The sequence below is a fragment of the Coregonus lavaretus genome (genome assembly GCF_964263955.1).
Source record: "Coregonus lavaretus genome assembly, chromosome: 10".
In the NCBI taxonomy this organism is placed as follows: domain Eukaryota; kingdom Metazoa; phylum Chordata; class Actinopteri; order Salmoniformes; family Salmonidae; genus Coregonus; species Coregonus lavaretus.
In genome coordinates this window covers 35,243,015-35,256,850 of record NC_139997.1, presented here as the reverse complement: position 1 = coordinate 35,256,850, position 13,836 = coordinate 35,243,015, and positions in this window count along the sequence as shown.

Below are 13,836 nucleotides of genomic sequence, written 5' to 3'. Positions count from 1 at the left end.
AGGTGCCTTGAACGTGTGCATGGCATCATGAAATCAGGAGAATACCAAGGCATTTTGGAGTGCAATGTCAGACCCAGTGTCAGAAAGCTGGGTCTCTGTCGAAGGTCATGGGTCTTCCAGCAGGACAATGACCCCAAACACACTTCAAAAAGCACCCAGGAATGGTTCAAGACAAGCCGCTGGACTGTTCTGAAGTGGGCAGCAATGAGTCCAGATCTAAATCCCACTGAAAACTTGTGGAGAGATCTGAAAACAGCAGTTGGGAGAAGGCACCCTTCAAATCTGGGAGAACTGGAGCAGTTTGCACAAGAGGAGTGGGCCAAACTGTCAGTACAGAGTTGCAAGAAGCTCATCGATTGCTATAGGAAGTGCTTGATTGCAGTTATTTTTACCAAAGGCTGTGCTACCAAATATTAAGTATAGGGTGTCAATAATGTTGTCAATGCCATTACTGCTTATTTTCTGATTTAAATGGATATATTAAGTTCTGAATCAAAAACAAAGGTTCTGTAATATTAACAATGAAATAAAGAATTGTGGAGACCAAATACTTGGGTCAATTTAAACTTATTTTTAGGGAAAATTGTGAGTTACTTCATAAAAGTGCAAGGGTGCCAATATTTTTTTGCCACTACTGTATAACACTGAAGAGCCTTGTGCACAAACTCTTACAGGGTATCTCAAAAAGCATTACATGAGAAGGGAGAAACTGTCAAAAAACAATAATATGTACAAAATGGGTTTCCTTACTCCATCCACCATACAGGTCAGTCAATGTGCACCAATCACTTCACCTACATCCTCAGGTACACTATATATACAAAAGTATGTGGACACTCCTTCAAATTAGTGGATTTGGCTATTTCAGCCACACCCATTGCTGACAGGTGTATAAAATTGAGCACACAGCCATGCAATCTCCATAGACACCCATTGGCAGTAGAATGGCCTTACTGAAGAGCTCAATTACTTTCAATGTGCCACCGTCATAAATTATGATGCCACCTTTCCAACAAGTCAGTTCGTCAAATTCTGCCCTGCTAGAGCTTCCCCGGTCAACTGTATGAGCTGTTATTGTGAAGTGGAAACGTCTAGGAGCAACAATGGCTAGGCCGTGAAGTGGTAGGCCACACAAACTCACCGAACAGGACTGCCGACTGCTGAAGCGCATAGCGCGTAAAAATAGTCTGTCCTCGGTTGGAACATTCACTACCGAGTTCCAAACTGCCTCTGGAAGCAACATCAGCACAATAACTGTTCGTTGGGAGCTTCATGAAATGGGTTTCCATGGCTGAGCAGCCACACACAAGCCTAATATCACCATGCGCAATGCCAAGCGTCGGCTGGAGTGGTGTAAAGCTTGTCACAATTGGACTCTGGAGCAGTGGAAACGCATTCTCTGGAGTGATGAATCACACTTCACCATCTGGCAGTCCGGCAGACGAATCTGGGTTTGGCGGATGCCAGGAGAACGCTACCTGCCCAAATGCATAGTGCCAACTCTAACATTTGGTGGAGGAGGAAAAACAGTTATGGTTCGGGCTAGGCCCTTAATTCCAGTGAAGGGAAATCTTAAAGCAACTTTTTTTTTTTTTTTTTTACCGTTATTTAACTAGGCAAGTCAGTTAAGAACAAATTCTTATTTACAATGACGGCCTACACCGGCCAAACCCGGACGACGCTGGGCCAATTGTGCGCCGCCCTATGGGACTCCCAATCACGGCCGGTTGTGATACAGCCTGGAATCAAACCAGGGGTCTGTAGTGACGCCTCAAGCACTGAGATGCAGTGCCTTAGACCGCTGCGCCACTCGGGAGCCCAGTGACAATGACATTATAGACAATTCTGTGTTTCCAACTTTGTGGCAACAGTTTTGGGAAGGCCCTTTCCTGTTGCAGCATGACAATGCCCCTGTGCACAAAGCGAAGTCCATACAGAAATGGTTTGTTGAGATCGGTGTGGAAGAACTTGATTGGCCTGTACAGAGCCCTGACCTCAACCCCTTCAAACACCTTTGGGATGAATTGGAACGCCAACTGTGAGCCAGGCCTAATCGCCCATCATCAGTGCCGACCTCACTAATGCTCTTGTGGCTGAATGGAAGCAAGTCCCTGCAGCAATGTTCCAACATCAAGTGGAAAGCCTTCCCAGAAGAGTGGAGGCTGTTATAGCAGCAAAGGGGGGACCAACTCCATATTAATGCCCATGATTTTGGAATGTTCGACGAGCAGGTGTCCACATACCTTTGGCCATGTAGTGTACGTAGAATTGCAGGAAATTAGCTTTAAAACAGTACAGGCTTGTGGCATGGGGCAATGAAATTCACATAGCAAATCTCACTCCAAGCTTTCTTCAAAAGTTGGCATCCCTGGATAACCCCCTTGACAGGCGCCCTGTTTCGGAAATCCATACACAAAACATCCCATTCAAAAATATTTTTGAAGTGCAAAGCACGCTTCTTCAGTTCCGCGGACAAACAAAAAATCTGAATAAGACCAGCTCTTGTGACTGTCACCAACGCCACCTCACCCAACGCATCCATAACACTCCTTGTGACTTCAAACGGATCCCCCAGGTAACATTGATTCAGAACCCTCACTCCTACTATAAACGAATCTAGGGATTTCTTAGTTTCCATCACATTTTTACTTATTTTGTTTCCTTTCTTTTTCACGACTGTAGCCCACGCGTTCACACTCCCTGTACTCTCATTTTCACCCGAGCTGCCATCCTTTTCTGACATCTTCCGTCCATCCTCATCATGTGACGCAACAAGATGTCCTGCTGCCAGTCTCTCTTTCTAGACGACATATGGGTCAGATATCATGTGCACTGCGGCATAACAAATATACATATAGATACTATATTGATCTTCAAGGGAAAAAAACAGAATTTCCCCTCAGAGATTAATATTGATTTATCTACCTATTCTAACTCATTGTCCATATACCTCTGATGTGATGTGTGTGTTAATGGTCTCTCCTCCAGGGACCTAGTGCTGGAGCTTTTCAAGGAGATGCACAATGCCAGCTCAACCAGAAACTGAGCTCAGCTCGCAGACCTCCCTCACACACACACACACCTTGCCTTTAAATCTTCAGGTTGCAACAGGACAGCTGCACGAGGGTTCCACATGCTCCGTCCGCAAAGACTGCCAGATGGCCCTAAACCGGGCAGAATACGCCCGGGTCAAACTGGGACGAAGCTGGGAGGGAGGGAGGGAGGGAGGGAGAGAGAGAGAGAGCGAGCAACTAACCCATTTTTGTTACAGGAAATGTCAACAGCAATGGTGGCTTGGTTTGTTTCCTGTCACAGAATAATGCATTTTCATTTCTTTGCATTGTTTTTGACTGTCAATATCAACAAATGTTTTAAACACAAATGCATGCATTTCTTTAAGTAAAATGGATATAAAATATATTGCACACTGAAGCACGGATGCGGGTAGAACAACGGTTATCTGATATCATGGATCAAGTACAAGTACAGATGATCACATGTAGTAATTAGTAACAGCGCAACCCTCAGGCACTCCAGGTAGGTACATGTACATACATGACATCTCCCCTTTTTCTCAAAACAATGTTCTTTCAACAGTGTTTCACATTGCAAAAAATAAAAAAACGTTGCTTTTTTCTTCACAACTTAACATTGACAAGACATTGTGATGACAATGTCTTAAAAAATATATATATTTATAGTATTTTCAGAATTACTGGTAGCGTTTTGGCATTCTGTTAGGTCTTTCATAACGAGTTGATCTCACTGGTGTGTCAGTGGTTACATTGTTGCTTTACACTGTTTGTTTTGGTGTTGTTGAAGCTGGAGAACACACAGGTGAGTAGTTTTCTTTCAGGCTGACACTTGTTTCAGGTTCTCTTTCCACCCATTATGATTTCCGAGTGTTTCTCTGGCTGTGTTGTGTCATGTGTTTTTAACAGGTGTCTGCGGTTCCTTCTGTAGACTCTGTCGTTTGGTGTTTTTACTATGTATGACCTTGGCTGGTTATGTTTTCCAAGTACAATTGCTGGTTGCCATTTGTTGTCTTGTCTGATCCTGACTCATTCTACTTCCTTCATGACCGAAAGCTTACGTGTGCCTTGGTCAAAGTAGTGTTTTTGTCTCTGTCTGCTTGTGAGACGGCTCCTGACATGCTGATAGAGTCCTGGCTTTAATAATCTCTTTGATGTCGGAATCTTTGTCTTCAGCTTCCTTTCCATTAGTAGTTATGCAGGTGAGAGACCTACTCCATCCAGGGGTGTGTTTCTATAATCAAGGAGAGCTATGTAAGGATCTCTGTTGCTGTCTTGTGCTTTTTTCAACAGGTTCTTCACAGTCTGAACTGCTCTCACAGCTTGGCCATTTGACTATGGAAAACTAGGGCTCGACGTGACACGTTTGAACTCCCAGCTGGTAGAGAACTCTCACAATCCTTGACTCGCCAGCTGTCTTTCATTGTAGGAGCACAAAACGTTGGGCACCGCATGCCTTGCGAAGATCGACTTTAGTGCTGTAGTGATGTGTTTACTTGTTGTCCCACTGAGCTTCGAGATTTCTGGGTATTTTGAGTAGTAATCCACACATAGTAGATATTCTGTGTCGTTGTAATGGAAGCGGTCCACTCCAACTTTGGCTCAAGCTCTCTCTGGGATTGGATGAGACATGAGCCGCTCTCTTTGGTTGTTGTTTTTGTGTTTGTTGCAGACCACACATTTTGCTACAATATCTTCAAATCGGTTTAGCCATGCCTGGCCAGAACAGAACATCCCTTGCTCGTTCCTTACATTTTACGATTCCCATGTGTGCGTCATGGATTATTTTCCATAATTTGTTCACATTTTCTGAGGAACGATAACTTTTGAACTTTTGAACAGTAGTCCATCTGAGTATGTCAATTCTTCTCTGAAGGTCCAGTAGTGCTGTATTTTCTTTGCAATTTTCCCTCTCGTGTCTGGCCATCCTATTTGAACTGTTTCTGTGACCAGTCTTAACTCTTAATCTTCTGCTGTTGCTGTTTTGAATTGCTGCAGTTTCTCTTCTGAAACAGGAAGTTGATGAGCGAAGAAGTTTACATCCAGCAATTTCTCTCTCTGTTCCTTCAGGTATGCTCGGCTCAATGCATCAGGAATGTGCATCTCCTTTCCTTTATATGTCACGTGTAGACTGTATCTCTGTAGTCTCATCAGCATTCTCTGCAGTCTGGCTGGTGCTTTCTGGAGTGACTTCTTGAAGATTGTTTCCAAGGGCTTGTGGTCTGACTCCACCTGGATCTGTTTTCCATACAGGTATTGATGAAACTTCTCGCAGCCATACACTATCGCCAGTAGCTCTTTTTCAATTTGAGCGTATCTCTTTTGACAGTCTGTGAGGGACCTTGACCCATATGCGATTGGCTGAACATCTTGCAGGATCACATCTCCCAAGCCTTCTGAGCTTGCATCCACAGATAGTGTCAGTGGTTTTTGCACATCGTAGTACTTTAACACTGACACATTGCTGACGAGGGTTTTCAAGCTTTCAAGCTCTGTTCCTGTGCAGACTCCAAGTGCCACTGAACATCTCCTTCCAGAAGTTATCTCAGTGGTGCGCTGACATTGAGAGATTTGGGATGAACTTTGCGAGACACTGCAACATTCTCATGAACCTCTGAAGTGCTGCTTTGTCCTCTGGCTCTGGCATTTCTTGTATTGCTCTGACCTTTTCGGAGTCTGGTTTCAGGCCTTCATTGCTTAAAACATGTCCAATGTAGCGGCTTTCTCTCATTCTGATTTTGCACTTGTCCTTATTCAGTTTCAAGTTGATGCTTCTCAGTCTGTCTAGTAGACATTTTACATTTTAGTCATTTAGCAGACGCTCTTATCCAGAGCGACTTACAGTTAGTGAGTGCATACATTTTCATACTGGCCCCCCGTGGGAAACGAACCCACAACCCTGGCATTGCAAGCGCCATGCTCTACCAACTGAGCTACTGGGGTAGCTGTCTCAGTCTCCGGTCATGCTGCTCTGTGTCATCACCCCAGACAGGAATGTCATCCATTATGTTTACGACACCTTCCAGACCTTCCAAATGCTGGGCCAGGCACCTCTGGAACACCACTGGAGTGGACGTGATTCCGAACGTCAGTCTCTTGACTGAATACCTCCCAAACGGCGTATTAAACGTGCAGAGTCGGGAGCTCTCTTCATCCAGTTGGATTTGCCAGAATCCTTGGTTTGCATCAACAACTGAAAATACCTTTGCATTAGGCATTTCAGCAACTACCTCTTCAATGGTACGTAAAGGATAATGTTCTCTCTTGATGGCTTTGTTTAGATCCAGTGGGTCCATTCATACCCGTATTTTGTTTGGCTTCACAATTGTCACCAAGCTGTTTACCCATTCAGTAGGCTCAGTTTCCTTGATGACGTCCATGTTTTACATGCGGTCCATTTCCTTTTCAAGTTTTTATTTTAGTGCTACAGGCACTTTTCTGGGTGAGTGAACCAATGGTGTGACTTCTGGGTCTATTCGTATGTGATGAACTCCTGGAGCACATCCAAGTCCTGTGAATAAATCTTCATATTCACAAAAACTTTCAGTCTCTGTCTTTTGTTCAAGCTTGAATATTCTCTGTGTTAAGCCCATTTGCAGACATGCTGATTTTCCAAGTATTGCAAGTGCATCTTGTTCTAGCACTTGGAATTCCAGTTCAAACACTTTCTCTTTGTATTGGCATGTGAGCGTTTTCTTGCCCTTTGGCTCAATCTGTTGGCCAGAATACGTCACTAGCTTGCAGTTGGATATTTGCATGGAATCGCAAAACTTTCACTTTCAGCGTTTTCAAGTGTCTCCCAGACAAGACGTACTTCACTGTTTCACTTAAATTGTCCCAATAAACATGTCCTAATTTCCTGCCAACATCTCGCTGTCAATGCCGTGAATCCTCCGGTTTTCTAATGAGGTTTTCTGTGACAGGCTTTGCATCTGACCGTATGCAGGACACTTTTTAGGTTCATGTTTGTACCCACAACGTGAGCATTCTCCCTGCGATCTCTCTTTTACTAGCTGTGCACTGTCTTTGTCTTTTTGCTATTTCTGTGTTTTCTTTTGCTTATGCACTTTGTAAACGGGTACATCGACTTCGTCATGAAGCATTTTCAGCTGGCTGAGGCTCACTTCTCTAGCACAGCAAATGTCTAACGCTTTAAGCATGTAAATCTTGGTGGGGCAAACTCAACATATTTATTAGAATTTCTGGATCCAATTTTCGGTATTTGGTGGTCTCATTTGTTCCATGTTTCGTAATGTTAAGCTTTCCTTTGTATTACTTTTTGACTTCTTACACCATGTAATATATTGCACACTTGAAGCATCAGATAGACAACGTTTATGGGTCAAGTACAAGTAGATGATCACATGTAGTAATTAGTAACAGTGCCACCCTCAGGCACTCCAGGTAAGTACATGTACATACATGACACAGTGCATTTGGAAAGTCTTCAGACACCTCGACTTTTTCCACATTTTGTTACGTTACAGCCTTATTCTAAAATGGATTAAATTGTTTTTCCCCCCTCATCAATCTACACACAATACCCTATAATGACAAAGTAAAAACAGATTAGTTTTTTTAATTGCAAATGTATAAAAAAATAAAACACTGAAATATCACATTTACATAAGTATTCAGATCCTTTACTCAGTACTTTGTTGAAGCACCTTTGGCAGCGATTACAGCCTCAAGTCTTCTTGGGTATGACGCTACAAGCTTAGCACACCTGTATTTGGGGAGTTTCTCCCATTCTTCTCTGCATATCCTCTCAAGCTCTGTCAGGTTGGATGGGGAGCGTCGCTGCACAGCTATTTTCAGATCGCTCCAGAGATGTTTGATCGGGTTCAAGTCCGGGCTCTGGCTGGGCCACTCAAGAACATTAAGAGACTTGTCCCGAAGCCATTCCTGCGTTGTCTTGGCTGTGTGCTTAGGGTCGTTGTCCTGTTGGAAGGTGAACCTTCACCCCAGTCTGAGGTCCTGAGCACTCTGGAGCAGGTTTTCATCAAGGATCTCTCTGTACTTTGCTCCGTTCATCTTTCCCTCAATCCTGACTAGTCTCCCAGTCCCTGCCGCTGAAAAAGATCCCCACAGCATGATGTTGCCACCACCATGCTTCACCGTAGGGATGGTGCCAGGTTTCCTCCAGACGTGATGCTTGGCATTCAGGCCAAAGAGTCCAATCTTTGTTTCATCAGACCAGAAATTCTTGTTTCTCATGGTCTGAGAGTCTTTAGGTGCCTTTTGGCAAACTCCAAGCGTACTTTCATGTGACTTTTACTGAGGAGTGGCTTCCGTCTGGCCACTCTACCATAAAGGCCTGATTGGTGGAGTGCTACAGAGATGGTTGTCCCACTGGAGCTCTGTCAGAGTGACCATCAGGTTCTTGGTCACCTCCCTGACCAAGGCCCTTCTCCCCTGATTGCTCAGTTTGGCCAGGCAGCCAGCTCTAGGAAGAGTCTTGGTGGTTCCAAACTCCTTTCATTTAAAAATGATGGAGGCCACGGTGTTATTGGGGACCTTCAATGCTGCAGACATTTTTTGGTACCCTTCCCCAGATCTGTGCCTCGACACAATCCTGTTTCGGAGCTCTACGGACAATTCCTTCGACCTCATGACTTGGTTTTTGCTCTGACATGCACTGTCAACTGTGGGACCTTATATAGACAGGTGTGTGCCTTTTCAAATCATGTCCAATCAATTGAACTTACCACAGGTGGACTCCAATGAAGTTGTAGAAACATCTCAAGGATGATCAATGGAAACAGGACAAACATTTCTAAAAACCTGTTTTCACTTTGTCATTATGGGGTATTGTGTGTAGATTGATTAGGATTATAAAAAATATAAAAAATAGAATAAGGCTGTAACGTAACAAAATCTGGAAAAAGTCAAGGGGTCTGAATACTTTCCGAATGCACTGTATATACTTAAGCAATAAGGACCGAAGGGGTGTGGTGTATGGCCAATAAACCAAGGCTAAGGGCTGTTCTTAGGCACGATGCAACGCGGAGTGCTAGGACACAGCCCTTAGTCGTGGTATATTGGCCATATATCACAAACCCCCAAGGTGCCTTATTGCTATTATAAACTGGTTACCAACGTAATTAGAGCAGTAAAAATTAATGTTTTGTCATACCCATGGTATACGGTCTAATATAGCACGGCTTTCAGCCAATCAGCATTCAGGGCTCGAAACACCCAGTTTATAATATACTGTATTTCCCCAGTATTACTATCCGTATAATTTAATAATACAGAAAGGTTTACATTTTAGATTAATTTGGTATCAGAATTTCAATCATCCAAGCCCCATCGAATATTTGGTCAAACCAGTCTTTCAAACTTTGTGTGTGTATGTCAATTATTTACATAATTACGTCTACAGGACATCATGAATAAAAAACGAAACTAGATTGAACATATTTTCGCGGGCATATTTTAAAACAGCACATTTTCATGGGCATATTTTGAATCGCCTGTACGCTGACAAGATGGGTTTACATGTCATGAGTTTATGTTTCAAATTCTTTTGGTCTCAGAATTCCATCATCCAAGCCCCATCGAATCTTTAGTCAAACCATTCTTTCAAATGTTGTGTGTGTGTGTGTGTCAATTATTTACATTATTACGTCTACAGGACATCATGAATGAAAAACGAAACTATATGAAACATGTTTTCGCGGGCATATTTTGAAACGTCTGTACGCTGTACAGTCGTGGTCAAAAGTTTTGAGAATGACATAAATACTAATTTTCACAAAGTCTGCTGCCTCAGTTTTGATGATGGCAATTTGCATATACTCCAGAATGTCATGAAGAGTGATCAGATGAATTGCAATTAATTGCAAAGTCCCTCTTTGCCATGAAAATGAATTTAATCCCCCAAAAACATTTCCACTGCATTTCAGCCCTGCCACAAAAGGACCAGCTGCCATCATGTCAGTGATTCTCTCGTTAACACACGAGGACAAGGCTGGAAATAATAATAATAATATGCCATTTAGCTTTTATCCAAAGCGACTTAGTCATGTGTGCATACATTTATTTATTTTTTTCACATATGGAGAGATCACTCTGTCATGCTGATTGAGTTAGAATAACAGACTGGAAGCTTTAAAAGGAGGGTGGTGCTTGAAATCATTGTTCTTCCTCTGTTAACTATGGTTACCTGCAAGGAAACACGTGCCTTCGTCATTGCTTTGCACAAAAAGGGCAAGTAAGATTGCACCTAAATCAACCATTTATCGGATCTTCAAGGAGAGAGGTTCAATTGTTGTGAAGAAGGCGTCAGGGCGCCCAAGAAAGTCCAGCAGGCGCCAGGACCGTCTCCTAAAGTTGATTCAGCTGCGGGATCAGGGCACCACCAGTGCAGAGCTTGCTCAGGAATGGCAGCAGGCAGATGTGTGCATCTGCAAGCACAGTGAGGCGAATACTTTTGGAGGATGGCCTGGTGTCAAGAAGGGCAGCAAAGAAGCCACTTCTATCCAGGAAAAACATCAGGGACAGACTGATATTCTGCAAAAGGTACAGGGATTGGACTGCTGAGGACTGGGGTAAAGTCATTTTGTCTGATGAATCCCCTTTCCGATTGTTTGGGGCATCCGGAAAACACCTTGTCCGGAGAAGACAAGGTGAGCGCTACCATCAGTCCTGTGTCATGCCAACAGTAAAGCATCCTGAGACCATTCATGTATGGGGTTGCTTCTCAGCCAAGGGAGTGGGCTCACTCACAATTTTGCCTAAGAACACAGCCATGAATAAAGAATGGTACCAACACATCCTCCGAGAGAAACTTCTCCCAACCATCCAAGAACAGTTTGGTGATGACCAATGCCTTTTCCAGCATGATGGAGCACCTTGCCATAAGGCAAAAGTGATAACTAAGTGGCTCGGGGAACAAAACATCAAAATTTTGGGTCCATGGCCAGGAAACTCCCCAGACTTTAATCCCATTGAGAACTTGTGGTCGATCCTCAAGAGGTGGGTGGACAAACAAAAACCCACTAATTCTGACAAACTCCAAGCATTGATTATGCAAGAATGGGCTGCCATTAGTCAGGATGTGGCCCAGAAGTTAATTGACAGCATGCCAGGGCAGATTGCAGAGGTCTTGAAAAAGAAGGGTCAACACTGCAAATATTGACTCTTTGCATAAACTTAATGTAATTGTCAATAAAAGCCTTTGACACTTGAGGGATGCTTGTAATTATACTTCAGTATACGATAGTAACATCTGACAAAAATATCTCATAACACTGAAGCAGCGAACTTTTGTGAAGAACAATACTTGTGTCATTCTCAAAAGTTTTGACCACGACTGTACACAAGGGAGGGGAGTGAGTAATCGATTTTTGAGCTAAATTAAATTATAATTGGTCAATTTTGTTGTAAATGTTTGAATGTTGTTGACCCAGTGATTATTTGAAATGTTGATTCAAAGGCCTATAGAACGAGCGTGAAAAACGTATTACCTAAATGGGTAGATGAAAATGAAATAAAAAAATATATGCATAAGATTGGACTTTTATAACTGAGGGATCGTCTCGTCTGACTACCAGATTGATAGAATGTGTAGCCTACATCTTTCAAATGAAATAGCAAGTTAGCCTGGGTGCCACAATCTACAGTAGTTTGACCAATCTGCTTCAGATTTGCATTTGTAAGTTATATTTTTAAGATATATTTTTCATTTTTCCAGAGATGACTTCAAGCGATGCAGAGAAGTGGCATGCAGCGCTCAATAGCATTATAGAGCATCTGAATGATAGTGATTACAAAACGATGCTCAACTGTTTAAAAGAAATTCCAGAAAGTGTACAGAAGAGCACCGCAAGAGAAGACATGGCTAGAATCATTATCAAACACCATGGATTGGATGAGTCTATCCTTGAGGTGAAGAGAGTGATGGAGGAGATCCCAAGAAAGGACCCTACTGTTCAGAACCTACTGCTCCCCTTTGTTGACGACCGGAATAGGAAAATGCAGAAAGAAAATAAAGGTATTACAATTTCACAGAAAGTATAGCGTTAATGACTTTACGTTCCCATCTCACTTTCCATTTCTGGTCAGCAGAAATTGTTGAGTGCAACAAAGTTTCTTGAAAATGTTGTTGGTTCTTTTTACATCCCTGTAGGACGGCATAAGGATCGCACAACATATTTGAGTCTGAGACACCTAGCCACTGTTATACATTTCAAAAATATTATATTAGAGTTTTGATAGTATTGCTGACTTCTTTTTATGTATTGTTTTTCTCATGAAGGTGTCCCTTCAAATTAGTAACATTTCCTCAGGGTGTGTGATTGTTCAGTGAATGGTACGTTTTTATGATGGCATCATATGCAGTTGTACTGTTGGTAGGCAAATCAGGGGCTTTTTTACTGCTCTAGTCTAGTGGTAAATTGCTGCTGTGCCTCACCCAGCAGAATTTAAACATTAAGATGAATAAAATGTATTATTTTATTGAAAATACATTTATTTTTCAGGACAGAAGAGAAAATATGTGAGAGAATCGGAGGACGAGGAGTCAGATGCAGGTTATAAAGATATGTTTTCAAGCTGAAATTAAAATGTGTATTTGTTTCAGTCATTCAATTTAACTTATACAGTAGGTGTAAAGAATGGCCATGCATATTCTGAATGGATGTTCACTTGACAAGTTCATATGAACAATGGAGATTGATTTTACTTACTCCTCATGCCAATGTTTGATTAATTCATATATTTTGTTTTAAAGGGCAAAAGAAGAAGGGGCAAGGGAAAAGCAACAAGGTAGGAGCTGAGTTAGGGATCTATTCACAAGCTGAAAAAAAGTTCAGGTGTTAGCCTTGTCTGAAATGAAGAAGAAAAAACAGATCAGACAGGTGGCCTCAGCTGTACAAACTGTAAAATGTAGCTAATTTGTATTGGTAGACAAATTGTTTGATTAAAAACCCCACAGAATTAGAATAAAATGTCAGCTCTACCACTTATAGTTTTATTTTCTACTTGACATCAGGGTTATCCTCCTCCCTCTTCCAAGCGCACTCTCAAACCCTGGGTAAGTGTTTGTCTCCTTTTATTTAAGATGTAGATGTAGTGGATCACCATGACCACCATTACATGATGAGTAACATTGTCTGAGTCCTGAAGACTCACGTTAGCTCCCAAAGCTTGAATCACACAGATGTCTTGGGTTTAAAACCTGGTTGGTCACATAGGCTGCGTTTACACAGGCAGCCCAATTATGATTATTTGCTTGTTGTAAAAATATCTGATGTGATAGGTCAAAAGACCAATTAGTGCAAAAAAGATCAGAATTGGTCTGCCTGTGTAAACGCAGCTATTGACTGATCCTCTTTCCCCCTCTTTTGGTAAGATGATAACCATTGCAGAGCTGAAAACCTTGGGAGAACTCTGTGATAAAGTGATACTTGGGAAGATGATCACAGTCTAATTTGATACCATACAAAAAGAGAAAAAAGGTTTTTATTTCAAGATGGGTCTGGTTGATGACACAGATTGTGTCGAAGTCATTGTATTTGGAAAGGACAGATACAACTTCTTCCAAAAGGGAATCTACTACCTGTTCAGAAATCTAATCATGAGCGACGACACAGTGAAGTTCACAAGCAGAAGCAATGTTTCCAAAACAAGCTCTTTCGAAGTTCCGGAATGGCTAGATGAGGAGGCCTGGACGCTCATTCATCAGGCAGTCCTCTCGATAGCTGATGCCAACGAATCTGATTCCGGCACCAAGATGAGCATTCAGGGAACTGTAATTGAAGAGGTGAGGCCTCATACCTTTTTACAGACAGATTACCTT